Raw genomic sequence first — 14265 nt, forward strand, 5'->3', positions numbered from 1 at the left:
CATTATGGTTTATTACAAGATACTGAATATACTTCCCTGTGCTATACAGTAGGACCTTGCTGTTTATCCATTCTATATATAATAGTTTGCATCTGCTAATTAAACTCAGAATTTTTAGAGCAGAACTACTTGGGTTCATTTCCTAGTTTTTCAATTTTCACAATTTTTGAAGTAGAGATAATTCTATTTCCCCCCATAAGGTTTTTGTGAGAAATAAATAACTAAATACAATGTTAAACACTCAAAACAGCCTAGCATGTTGTAGACACTCCATATTATGTACAAGTTCAGTTGCCTTAGAAACATTCTCTTTATAATCATGGCCAAAATCATAATTTTATGCTAATCTAGTTGTTACTATTCACCTCTCAAAATTTAACATAATAGTAAATTAGAAAAATTTCTCTTTCAGTAAATATGTATTAATATGACCATGAAATGAATGCTTGTATAACTCATCCAGCAAATGTTTATTGAGTACCTACTGTGTTCCAAGCATTGTACTGGGCCCTGGTAATACAAAGTTGTATAAGACCTGATACCTGGCGCCCAAGATATAAGTCTGGTGGCAGAGACAACAAAATAAACAGACAACCACAGTGGAGCTGAGAACTATCAGTCTTAGAGTAAACACAGGTACTAAGAGAAAAGAGAGGTAGGCATCCAACTCAGGTCAAAAAAGGCCCCCTAGAAGAGACAAAAATCTCATGAGGTCTTTCCTGCCTTTTACAACACTTTATTTGTTGCTCTCTCTAATTCTTGTATAATTTTTTAAAATTTTTATAGTATCTCTTTATACCCTTAAGTTAATTCAAATGCTACAGCAGAAGTGATCCTTACCAAATTTGTTTTTTACCAGTTCACTCTTCAGAATAGAAGAGGAAAAAGCAAAATTGTGACATCAGTCAGAGTGGGGTTTAAATTCTAGCTCCACCCTTAACCTGACCTCTCCTGAGCCTTCACTTCATCATGTGCAACATATAGGCATATAAAAATATATGACTGACATGGGCATTCGGTGAGGGACTGTGTATAAAGCACTTAGCACATTGCCTGCAAAACAGCAGTTGATGAAAGTATATGTGGAAAAGCCCCTCCGTGACGTTAACAGGACATCATATCACACTTGCTCCTCTCTCTTTAGGCCTCAAAATGTTTACAACTACTGTATAATCCTCCTCTCCCATCCCTCTGCACAAGAACTTCATTTTTAATTCTCTAACTTCAGATTCCAATGCATACTCTCCATTCCCTTTCCTTAATGTGCTCAATCACCTCCATATCTGAATAAACCCAATATTCTTGTTAGGTCCTCTGTCACTTGCAGCTGAAAAAGTCCTGACAATAAAGCCCACGTCTATCAAACACTGGGCACTTTCTCCATCACATATTCCCAGCAGCCAAGCCATATAGGAATCAATGAATTGACTGATTACTGTATTGGTGTTTAGTATTGAGTATTCATGTATGTCCTTGGAGGTACAAATGCATACAGAGCTTCTGAAAGGAAAATTATCAATATGCATCAATAACCTTGAAAGTGGGCATAACCTCTATTAACTCCTCTCTTTGCAATTTAACTAAGGAAATAACTGCAGCAAATTCTGGTCCTAAATATCTATTTTCCCCTTCTTCAGTGGTGATAGAAATTCTAGCCAAGCACATGGTTGCTGAGAAGAAAAACTGCATTTCCCAGGCTCCGTTGTAGATAAATGTGGCATGTGACTATTTTCTAACAAATGGGATGTAATGGACATGCCAAAGGGCAAATTCTGGGAATCTTCCTAAAGGAGGCAGTTGGCCTTGTGCCTCTTCTTCATCCCATCCTCCATCCTGCTACCAGGAGGGTGGATGCTGACTTGCATTATGATGAATGGGGCCACACCCCAGGGATGGCGAGCTCTGAGCTGTCCTTGGGACATTGGGAAGCAGAACCACCACATGAACCTCAGTCTGCAAACCTCCAAACTTCTACCTGAAAAAGAGATAAAGCATCTTGTTTAAGCCACTGTTATTTGGTGCTTTTCAGGCGCTATTATCTTTTTTTTTTAATTTATTTATTTTTTGCTTTATAACAAATTTAATCAGTTATACATATACATATGTTCCCATATCCCCTCCCTTTTGCGTCTCCCTCCCACCCTCCCTATCCCACCCCTCCAGGCGGTCACAAAGCACCGAGCTGATCTCCCTGTGCTATGCGGCTGCTTCCCACTAGCTATCTACCTTACGTTTGGTAGTGTATATATGTCCATGCCTCTCTTTCGCTTTGTCACAGCTTACCCTTCCCCCTCCCCATATCCTCAAGTCCATTCTCTAGTAGGTCTGTGTCTTTATTCCTGTCTTACCCCTATGTTCTTCATGACATTTTTTTTTCTTAAATACCATATATATGTGTCAGCATACAGTATTTGTCTTTCTCTTTCTGACTTACTTCACTCTGTATGACAGACTCTAGGTCCATCCACCTCATTACAAATAGCTCAATTTCATTTCTTTTTATGGCTGAGTAATATTCCATTGTATATATGTGCCACATCTTCTTTACCCATTCATCCGATGATGGACACTTAGGTTGTTTCCATCTCTGGGCTATTGTAAATAGGGCTGCTATGAACATTTTGGTACATGTCTCTTTTTGAATTATGGTTTTCTCAGGGTATATGCCCAGTAGTGGGATTGCTGGGTCATATGGTAGTTCTATTTGTAGTTTTTTAAGGAACCTCCATTCCGTTCTCCATAGTGGCTGTACCAATTCACATTCCCACCAGCAGTGCAAGAGTGTACCCTTTTCTCCACACCCTCTCCAGCATTTATTGTTTCTAGATTTTTTGGTGATGGCCATTCTGACTGGTGTGAGATGATATCTCATTGTAGTTTTGATTTGCATTTCTCTAATGAGTAAAGATGTTGAGCATCCTTTCATGTGTTTGTTGGCAGTCTGTATATCTTCTGTGGAGAAATGTCTATTTAGGTCTTCTGCCCATTTTTGGATTGGGTTGTTTGTTTTTTTGATATTGAGCTGCATGAGCTGCTTATAAATTTTGGAGATTAATCCTTTGTCAGTTGCTTCATTTGCAAATATTTTCTCCCATTCTGAGGGTTGTCTTTTGGTCTTGTTTATGGTTTCCTTTGCTGTGCAAAAGCTTTTAAGTTTCATTAGGTCCCATGTGTTTATTTTTGTCTTTATTTCCATTTCTCTAGGAGGTGGGTCAAAAAGGATCTTGCTGTGATTTATGTCATAGAGTGTTCTGCCTATGTGTTCCTCTAAGAGTTTGATAGTGTCTGGCCTTACATTTAGGTCTTTAATCCATTTTGAGCTTATTTTTGTGTATGGTGTTAGGGAGTGATCTAATCTCATACTTTTACATGTCCCTATCCAGTTTTCCCAGCACCACTTATTGAAGAGACTGTCCTTTCTCCACTGTACATTCCTGCCTCCTTTATCAAAGATAAGGTGACCATATGTCCGTGGGTTTAACTCTGGGCTTTCTATCCTGTTCCATTGATCTATCTTTCTGTTTTTGTGACGGGCGCTATTATCTTAACCTATCCTCCCTAATACATTAACCTCGTAAAATATAGGTGGCCTTTATTTCTTTATGCTTCTACATTCTGTAATTTTTCTATAATGAATATGTGCTGCTTTTACTTCTTAAAGATTTGAACATTAAAAGAATGTTATTAAATAGATGAGATAAGGAAACACGTTGGTGTTTTGTTTTGTTTTGAAATCACGATAGGGGTAGAAATAGAACTGCTACATCTACTTCGATTGATCCATAATCTCTGTTATTTTCCACCCTCATAAAAGCCACTCTTAGGTGATATAAAAGCCTTATTATCCATTCACATGTTTATTCAGAGCTTCTACTAAATTTTGTGTGTATTCTGTAGTGATGTCTCTTTGTACATCATCACGGTAGATTGCAGGCTCCAGGACAACAGGAGCCAGATCCGGGTCAATTTATTTCTTCAGTACGCTTTTGTTGAGCTCTGCCTGTCCCAGGAACAGTGCTAGATGCAGAACATAAGGAGCTAAAAGTCACAGGCACTGGGAACTCAAGTGTGGAGGGAGAAAAATGAGATTTCAACCCAGTGTGGTAATTGCTTTGATATGTAAGAGATTATAATGGGATTACAGAGAAAGGCACCTAACATAGATAGGCTTCCCAGAAGAGGTGATGATCTTTACCCTAACTGGTACCGTACTAGAGCAATTACCACTCTACCCACTGCTGCCACTGGCTCATACTGCCTCGAGAGTGCTGATTGTTAAATTTGCAGAAAGTTTGCAAGCTGGATATTCAACACAGCCATTATTAAAACTTAGATAAAATTAAATTGCATTTAAGAAATTATTTTTAAAATAAAGCTAGCAAATACTCAAAACATCACTTTCAAATTATTTTGCTATGTTTACCATCATCTATACTCTTGAGTTGATTTATGTCTATTATATTTGTATGATGGAAATCATATATAGGGGTGGGTGCATCTCTTCCTATCTCCCTGTTCAGTGATATCATGTTAGTAGCTTAAAATTGGCTGTGGCAGGAGTATTTACACTACGGAAATTGACAAATGCTCTCTACCGTGTGTTTTGGGTTTTTTCTGGAGAGTTGGTTTTTAAATATTTACCAGCACACCATTGAATGTATGTATGTTATTTAGTATTCAAAAAATTGTCTTGACGATGATGATGAGCAGGAGAACTGGGGGTAAATTCGTGATTAAGTTTGAATGTTCATCTCCCTTTGGTACCTTTTCCTGTCCCAACCAGCTTCAGTTCTCCTTCCTTCTCCATTTCTCAGACCCCACTATCCTTATTTCCTTTTCAGTCTCTTCACTCTGTTTAGGAAGAAAAGAAATGTGCACACATCTATCTGCCCACTGTTAAACACTGAGCATTTTCCCTAGCACATCCTCCCAGCAGCAGAACCATGAACCAGTAAACACTGAATGAATCGATTATTGCATTAGTGTTTAATATTAATAATACCGTATAAGCAAAAGGCATAATGTAGAATTTTCACATCTAAAACTCACTGACCACTTTCTTACAGTCTCATCTGATCCTCATGGTAGCCTGTGAGGTAACTACCATCCATCATGACTGAGTGACTGGTCCAAAACCCTAGAGCTAGTAAGTGAAAGAGCTACATTCAAACATGACTCTTTTTTTCTTTTTTTGCGGTACGCGGACCTCTCACTGTTGTGGCCTCTCCCATTGCGGAGCACAGGCTCCGGACGCGCAGGCTCAGCGGCCATGGCTCACGGGCCCAGCCGCTCCGCGGCATGTGGGATCTTCCCGGACCGGGGCACGAACCCGTGTCCCCTGCATCGGCAGGCGGACTCTCAACCACTGCGCCACCAGGGAAGCCCCAAACATGACTCTTCTGACTACTAGTAAAGTATTACTTTCTACAACACTGCTAGCTTTACACCAAAGAGACAAAGTTGTGGACTTTCAAGCTTTACACAGCCTAGGGAAATTATAGCCACTTTCTTAAATAGTAGTCCACATAGATAGATACGTCTATTGGAACACAAACTACCATATCAAACTACTGCTTATATGTCTTTCTTGTGCATTAGACTCTGAGCCTCTTGAGGTCAAAGACCCCATATTATTCACTTTAGTATCCCCAAGAATCCAAAATAGTGCTTGGCAAAGTGAGAGAGTGGCATGGACATATACACACTACCAAACGTAAAGTAGATAGCTAGTGGGAAGCAGGCACATAGCGCAGGGAGATCAGCTGGGTGCTTTGTGACCACCTAGAGGGGTGGGATAGGGAGGATGGGAGGGAGACGCAAGAGGGAGGGGATATGGGAACATATGTATATGTATAACTGATTCACTTTGTTATAAAGCAGAAACTAACACACCATTGTAAAGCACTTATACTCTACTAAAGATGTTAAAAAAAATAGTGCTTGGTACATAAAAGATGTTCCAAAACTGCTTATTAATTGAGAAAAAGAGTAGATAAACACCACCACCAACAAGAGCAACAGCAAACAATGACAACAATAACAATAGTAATAATAAATTATAGCCTATTTAGCCCACTGCTCTAGAAATTCTATGTGTAAAGGTGATTGTATTTGACAAAATGTGATACTTACAAACCTGGACTGTGGATCATGGCTCATTAAATTGACTGTTTTTTATGTTCATTTTTATTGAAATTCTTTATTCATTGAAGTGTTTCTGAGTGAATGAAGTTAAAATGGATTTGATTGATATTGTGAAATAACAGATCACATACGCTCTCTGAGCCTGAGTCAACTTACCTATAATTATGGTTAAAATCTACCAGATATGCTGGATACACAGATATAGCCAGTTTGGGAAAGTTCTCCGAGCTAAACAATTATGATTTGTGCACTTTCCTTTATGTCTTATGTTTCTGTCAACTTTTAATTTATCATATAGATCTGTTATAGCTGAATGATGTATATGTTTATGAGTTATCATTACGTAAAGTCCTATTACTTATATTATCTATTTTGACAGGTATTTGGTAATTCGTATTTTTTATATTTTTTAATATATGTCAACTAAGCCAGAGATCTTGAAACCTTTTGACAAACTGAAATACTCTAGGTTTCTGTTTTTTTAAAGTACTTTTATTAATGACCACAAGAGGTCTCTATCCTTTTAAGAATAATCAATCCCCCGCCATTTTTTTTTTCCCTTGACAAATTAGAAAACAGAAATGGTGATATTCTCCAGAGAATATATTTAACTAATTAAGCTATCTAGTTCAAAACCAAATTTTCCAAAATTAGGGGAAAAAATCTTATACATATGTAAAAAAAAACAAAACAAAACAGAATATCTCCACTTCTCCTGGTAACAGCAATTACCACCCAGAAGCTATTTGGCCTGACGCATGCCAGTTATCTGACCCATGTGAATTGCATAAGATGTGTAACTGGTATATACATAAGAAAAAAGGGGAGAGGTCCTTATTTAGAAACTATTTTTGAGAATTTTTACCTCAAATGTGAACAATTCCTGTTATCTGATATTCTCAAACATCTACAAAACTAATTATCTAATTGAATAAGATAAAAGATACCTCCTCAAATATCAATACATTGATTTGGTTAACATAATTGTGATGGTTTCAACTAGTTTACCAGAGCTCTTAATCAACTTGACTCCTATACTTATCACCGTGCTTCTCAAAGTGTAGTCCCCTGACAAGCAGATCAATATCACCTGGGAACTTGTTAGAAAGGCACATTCTACTCTGAAGGTGGAGCCCAGCACTGGTGTTTTTAAAAGCCCTCCAGGTTTTCCTGATGCACGTTCAGTCTGAGAACTATCAACTTAGTGTATAACCGATGAACCATCTCAATTCTCAGTCCCTAGTTTGCCACATCTGTAAAATTGATAGAGCAGAATAGTGCATGAAAGCCAAAGACTGACTTATGGTCTCTGGAAGAAAAGGTTAAATAATTTGGAAGCACTTCCACAAAATAGCCGGGTAAAACCCCATGGTGCCAAGCCACCAGTTAGAGTTTACAGGCGCAAGATGCCAAGACTCCTTCGCTTTCCCCTCAGAAAATGTAGATTACTCTCTGCGGGCTTCTAGGCAAGAGCCTCAATAACCTTAGAATAGGGGGCTTCCTTGGTGGCTCAGTGGTTGAGAGCCCGCCTGCCGATGCAGGGGACACGGGTTCGTGCCCCGGTCCGCGAAGATCCCACATGCCGCGGAGCGGCTGGGCCCGTGAGCCATGGCTGCTGAGCCTGCTTGTCCGGAGCCTGTGCTCCGCAACGGGAGAGGCCACAACAGTGAGAGGCCCGCGTACCACAAAAAAAAAAAAAAATATATATATATATATATATATATATATGACCTTAGAATAGCCCAGACTTGCTTTCGAAACTCCAAAATGCATCCCAGAGCAAAGAGTCATATTGAACACCAAGTGCCACTTACTAATTCAGGAGGCTCTCACTGTGAGGTTACTGTAAACTTATAATAATTTTATTAATTTCCTAGTTTCTCGAAGAATCACTACTAATGTTGACGATGCACTAAACTCTTTATTTTTTAGTAGAGAATTCACTTTGAGCTGTATTTCTGGTGGAAAGGATTTGACATATCTGTCCACCCACTCTTACCCATCTCTACTGGTGTACATTTCATAATAAATACATGAATGGTGGAAATTTCAGAATAAATTCATGAATATGGACCCGTATACAGTTAAAACAAAGACGCATTTGCACTACACGGTTGCTAATATTTTTTGAAGTGTTTACTGTGTACCAGGAACTATTTTGAAGACTTGATATGTGGATTCTGTTTTAACACTTGCAAAATCCCTTAAGGCCGGGAGAAATATCATCCCTGTCTTATAGATGAGGATATTGAGGCACAGAGAGGTCAGGAAATTTCCCAAACTCACACTAATAAGTAAGTGTCAAAACTGGGACTTGGCCCCACATGTTCATTTCTGGACTTCAGGCTGTACTCACTGGAGTACATCACTAAAAGAATACTTTGGTGATTAAATTAATATTATGCAAATATCATTTATGGGGACAAAAGAAATTAAGGAGAAAAAAAGGAGTCGCTTCTCAGTATGCTCTGCTGGTAAATGAATAATAGCCCAAACATTTCTTTCATTAATGTTACAATAATAAAGAGATCTATTTATAAACGTTTGATGAAAGCCTCTAGGACATTTAGATGTGAAAAAAGTGTATTCCACAGAGAATACTTATTGCTTATGTCTGAAATTGCAGCTTTTGATTAGTTATGTTTCCTAAAGTTAATGTTTTCCTACTAATTTACAGTATGCTTATGTACCAATCACCCTTTCATCATAACCACAGAATTGCCATTCTCTCGGTGGAGGATACCTTTTTCTTCCTGTTTCCCAATAAATGATCCAAGTAGTTTTCCAGGACACCTTCTTTTATCACTTTCTTTTTAAGTTTAAAGGAATCTTTCCAGGGATTTAAGATCATTTGGCATTTAGCCTGGTAATTCAAATTAGAATATTTAATAATACATTGGCATTTCTTCTTCCAATGTCCTTGCTTTTGTGTTCTTTTAGTCACTAAATAATAAGCAGAGAAGTTCACTTATGCCTGCATTGTCCCTGGCCACATGAGAAAAATGGCATTAAAACTCAGAGTCATAAGCTTTAAAGAAAGAAAATGCTACTGTTTCAAGGATTGTTCTAAGTCAGATTTTGCTCTGTGAATGTATAAATAGGACAAGATAAGGTTCTGGGCAGCAGCGGATACCAGGCACCAAACAGTCCTCTCTGTTCCTTTGGCACCAACTTCAACACTCCGGCATGATTTTTCTTCTTAACCACCCAACGTCACCAGGGGCGTCAAGAGAACAAACATGAGAGCTAGTGCTATAAAAACTACTTCATTTATCTTGTTGGTCTTAATAAGATCCTAAAGAAGCATAAGATAATAGTAAGAATAAAACACAGTGCTGAAGTTTATATTCAGATACGAAAGTCCAAAGCAACATTTCCTTTCATTTTTTATGTGCTGTATTTTCCGAATGAAAGCAATATTATGATCCATGGAGAAGAGATTCATTTAAATCCTAAGCATGTAACTGAAAGCGTGGAATCGAATCTGTGCCTTTAAAGCTACATGAGGGAGACAGGTGACACGGGGCCACAGTGAACCTGTTTCCAGTGACCCCCTGTGTGACATTGGGAACGGGTTGGAGAGACCAAGTGAACCACAGAGATCTAGAGAGAAGGAGCTGGGCTTTATAAGAAATGATATCCTTTTAGAGCAGGGAAGTTTAGCAGAAAAAGGAAAACTGGTCAAATTCAGGTGATGCTTTGGTTTTCGAAACGTGGAAAAAAATCAGGTACACATATATTAGCTTAAACTGATTTCAGCCAAGACTACTGCTGTATGCAAGTTATGAAAATGTAAAAGCCCAATTTGGCCAATTCCACGTGGCAAAAGAATGTAAAGATGGTAAATCCACAACCACCCGGAGACGTGGCCATAAATTATATGAAATTGAAACGTGTCTGAATAGGGACACAGGAAGATGAAGCACTCGGAATCACAGAAATGGTGAGAGCCCGGGGGGCTGGTCTGCAAAGGGAGACTTGAGGAGGTTTGAAGGGAGGGAGATGCCACTTCCTCCAAGACCTCCCGGAGCAAAGGTGCTGATGCTGTACAATGAAGGGGCTGAAATCCTATGGGCCCGCTTTAAATAACTGATGACCAACGGGAGCCCTCTTTTTCACCTTCCTCCTTACGCATGTGCCTTGATGGCTGTGGCAGCTGCAGATAACAGCAAGTTCTCAGGCAGACATGCAGGGAAGTTCTGGGCTCAGCTCTGCAGAGCCCTGAGCCAGCTGTCAGGAAAGCCGATTTAGAATGGACCCCCATGTGGCCAGAAGGGTGCCTTCGCTCTGCGGCGGGGTTTGTGCCCCCCTTCTTTGCGTGCTAAGTCACAGCTCCAAAATGAAGCCGCTCCCTCAGCAGCAACTTTTGTGCAGGTTTCCTCCAAAGCCCTGAGCCAGCCTCCCATAGCCAGCAGGCGTTGGGTGCTGCAAATGTGATCCTGTCTGTCGTTTCGTCCTCAGCAGAAGAGCGACATGACCATATTTATTGCTGTTGCTATTCTGGGGGCCGGGTGACGTTTTTCTCCCCTTGTGGCTGAGCACTGCCCGTTCATCTTTCACCACGCCCTCCAAGTCTGCAAGGCTAAAACCAGTGATACAAATAGATTCCATCAGAAGGAAAGTTAAAATGAGAAGTTCTGAAGTATTCCCAAATCTATCCGCTTATGGCTTGAAAAGCTATACGTTCTGTGGTCCTGTGTTAAATGTGTACTGTTAGCACCTCACTATTATCATAAACTGCTATTGATGGTATCTTTGCTAAGGAAAGAAAACATGGACGGGCGGGGGGCAGGGCAGTGGTGACAATCTGGCTGATAAACACGGCTTGGAAATTTGGCAAATGTTGAGTTTTCCACTGTTGAGTGTTGGGAGTGTCCAAATGTTACCAGAACACTTGAAGCTTTTCGCTTAGCCTCATACTCTTCCTTACTAAGGCACTCCTCTTTTGTGACGCCAAAGGGACTAAATGACAAGCCACAGAAACTCCTATTAAGGATACAATGGTGCAGGGCACAGGTGACACGGCTCCTAGAAAGTAACTGTATACAGACTTGCTAAATGAAGAACTTAGATACATAAATAACTAATTACCACATGCGTTCCACGGTGCACCAAATGAGAGGGATTCTGACTTTACCACGGAGCCCTGTTCTTTACCGAGTGGTCAGATCTCCGCCGTAGCTTGTAATCACTCCACGTTCGCGCTCACCTGGCTGATCGTCTGCGCTTGGCAGCAGTTATGTCTCTAGCTTTGCAAGAGTGACTCTTCAGATTCCATGAGCCCTGCTGCAATGCCACTCTGTAACATACAAGGCAGCAGAACATTCTAGAGGAGGCAGTGGGTTGCAGATGTGGGCACATGGGCTCTGGAGCCCGCTGCCGGGGTTTGTCCTGGCTAGCCAGCTGTGGGACTTCTGTAAGCCTCCCTTTCCTCTGCAAAATTAGGACGATAACAGGAACCGCCTCCCAGGGTATTGTGAGAATTAACTGGGAAAAATATATATGTAAACACAGTTAGAAAAATGAAAAGGCTGAGAACAGGAGGCTTGTTGTCATCTTCGAGCCGGGACGTTTAACCTCCCTCCAGCATATTTCTTTTGCCTCAACTGTAGTTGGTCTTCAAACTGTTCACTCTCAAAATCACTATAGGCAAGTGTGCTGCAGATTCAGAGGTTTCTAGCTGTCTGCCTGGGAAATACCTTTCCAGTATCCAGGGGGATATTTAAAGTGCACTCTCAGCTGGCAGCTCGGCTGATTTTCACCTGAAATGTCCGTAAACTACAGAAGTATTTCAGTAAAGGGCCTTACAACAAGGCCTAGTTGTTCCTGTTAAGAAAGTGATATATATAAATACATATCACAACGATGGCTTTTTTTGCCCTGGTATGCTTTTGGTCTTTCTTCCCTCTTTTCGGTTGCATATTTCTGTACCATCACACCTCAGATGTGTAAAAATGGAACTGTTTTATTTCTCCAGGACTAAAATTAACAGCTCTAGAGACTCATTTCCACTGATAGTGGAAAAACTCTTAATTTTGTCCCTTTCAGGGTAACTCAGCCACTCTAATATAATACAGATCCCTTTGGGGGAAATATTCAGTCACTCTTCTCTTTCCCTCTGGTGGTGGGAGGGAGGGTGGGGAATGGATCTAATTTTCTGGTGGTTTACAATTCACCTGACCTCAAGAGAGGGGCTTTGAAAACAATCCCCCGGTCCTCAGTAGTCTCCCCTGAGATGTCTTGTCCAGCTGGATCTTCGAAACTTGACCCCTGGCCTTGCTGCATGTGCTGAAGGCTTCATAGCTGGCCAGTCCTTCCAGCATCAGGCATGGGCAACATGCGGCCATCCACCCCTCCCCCGCAATGCTGACTCTGTCTTTGCTCTGACTGATCCTCTGAAATTCAACCACGCCTTCCAACCAGTCCCTGCCTTTGTAACACCCATCCAAAGCCTTACCTCTCACCACACCAAGGAAACCCACGAGCAGTCCACCTGCTCAAAATCCTCATCAATATCAAGTCAGGAGAACTCATCTCTGGCTTCCTCCGTATTTCAACCCCCAAGCCCCAGAGCTAGTGAGACCTAGGAGGCCTGCTGCAGATAATGTTCTCCAGGAAACCGCCTTTGAGATGCGCCTATAAAGGGTTTATTGGCACATGTTCTCCAGAACAACACTTGTAAGGGAATGAGGGAAGCTGGGTGAGCAGAGAGAGAAGTTACTACTGCCCTGCAGTTGCAAAGAAGCTGACAGTTCTGGGAGCTCTGGAAGTGGGAGGGCATTTCAGAGTTGTTCCAATAGAGGCAAGGGGTCTAGACCTTTCTATCCCCAACAGTGGACCAGTCACTGGATATATGCTGCCTTAGGGAGTTCATTTGACCTTGGGCTAGGAGGCCTTCTTTGGCTAAGGGCAATGCTTGGAGATGGACTCAGCTGCAAGGCATCGGCTGCCAGGACTCCCAGCAGCCGGGGGAACGAGTACCTGACCCAGGAGGGGTATCTGGGCAGCACGTCAATGTCCACTGCACAGCCATCTCAGGCCGCCTGCCCAAATATCCACTCCATCCCCTCTGTCCTAACGTGGCTGTCCTGTGTTGCTTCCAACTGTTTGATGAGGTGTGGCCACCCTTCTCCCCAGATGTCCAAGAGGGAAGTAGAATATGCATTCCTTCCACCCTCAGATTCTCTGTGTATCTGGGAATATGTCTGGGAATTTTTGTTCCCACTCATCCTCTCCCAGACCCCTCCAAACTGCTCTGATGTCATAGCCTACATCCTCCCTAATCCATGTTCCACCGAAAAACCCTGTGTTCAAGTCTCCAGCTGATGGCTTTGGGGAACCCCACAAATCATTTCTTTTTCTTAGCAAAGCCTGAATGTTGCAAATATTTGGCTTGGCATCTTGTAAACCTTTTCTGACGTAAAATTTGTTTTCAAGCTGAAAGTTTCAAGTTTAGTCCTTTGTACCTTGCCCACCCCTCTCCCTGAAGTAATGGATATTATTGATGGATGGAAGACCAGTGACACCTTGAAATGGTAAAACTTAACTTTAGTTGACATTTCATATATATTAACCTGATCAACTTACAAGGATAGACGACATGATATTCTGCCTTATCAGAAAATGCACACTTCTTTTCCTGGCTGCTCTTCGTGTTTGGTAAATTATACAAACTGTTGAGAGCTCTCAGTTTTACAGAGCCCCCACTCACACTTCTTTGAGAGCTGCTCTTTATATGCCTGAGATCAGGGCTCAGGTCTCCCAGGGCTCTTAATATTTTCTTCCCACACCCCATAGGTTTGTGCACCTGACTTGGGAGGCTAGTGCTATAAGCCTTTTTCAGCCAATTGACCAGAAACATCTGGGAGGCAGAGGCATCTCAGTAGCCTCTTTCTAATCTTGTCTGTCATGAGTACCATAGCAGGAACCACAGGGACTTGTGACCACACCCAAGTTGGTCTCTCCTTTCACTCAAATCTTAATGATCCCTCTCGACCCTACCAAACCTTGGATTCCAGTGATCCCTTTTTAGAAAGTTAGAAGGAACAATTTATCCTGTCTCCATGGCTCTATGGGAGAAGGAATAGTGCCCTTTTTTCTCCTCTAGGAAGTCTCTGGGAA

The sequence above is a fragment of the Mesoplodon mirus genome, assembly GCF_964341445.2.
Source record: "Mesoplodon mirus genome assembly, chromosome: 16".
NCBI lineage: Eukaryota > Metazoa > Chordata > Mammalia > Artiodactyla > Ziphiidae > Mesoplodon > Mesoplodon mirus.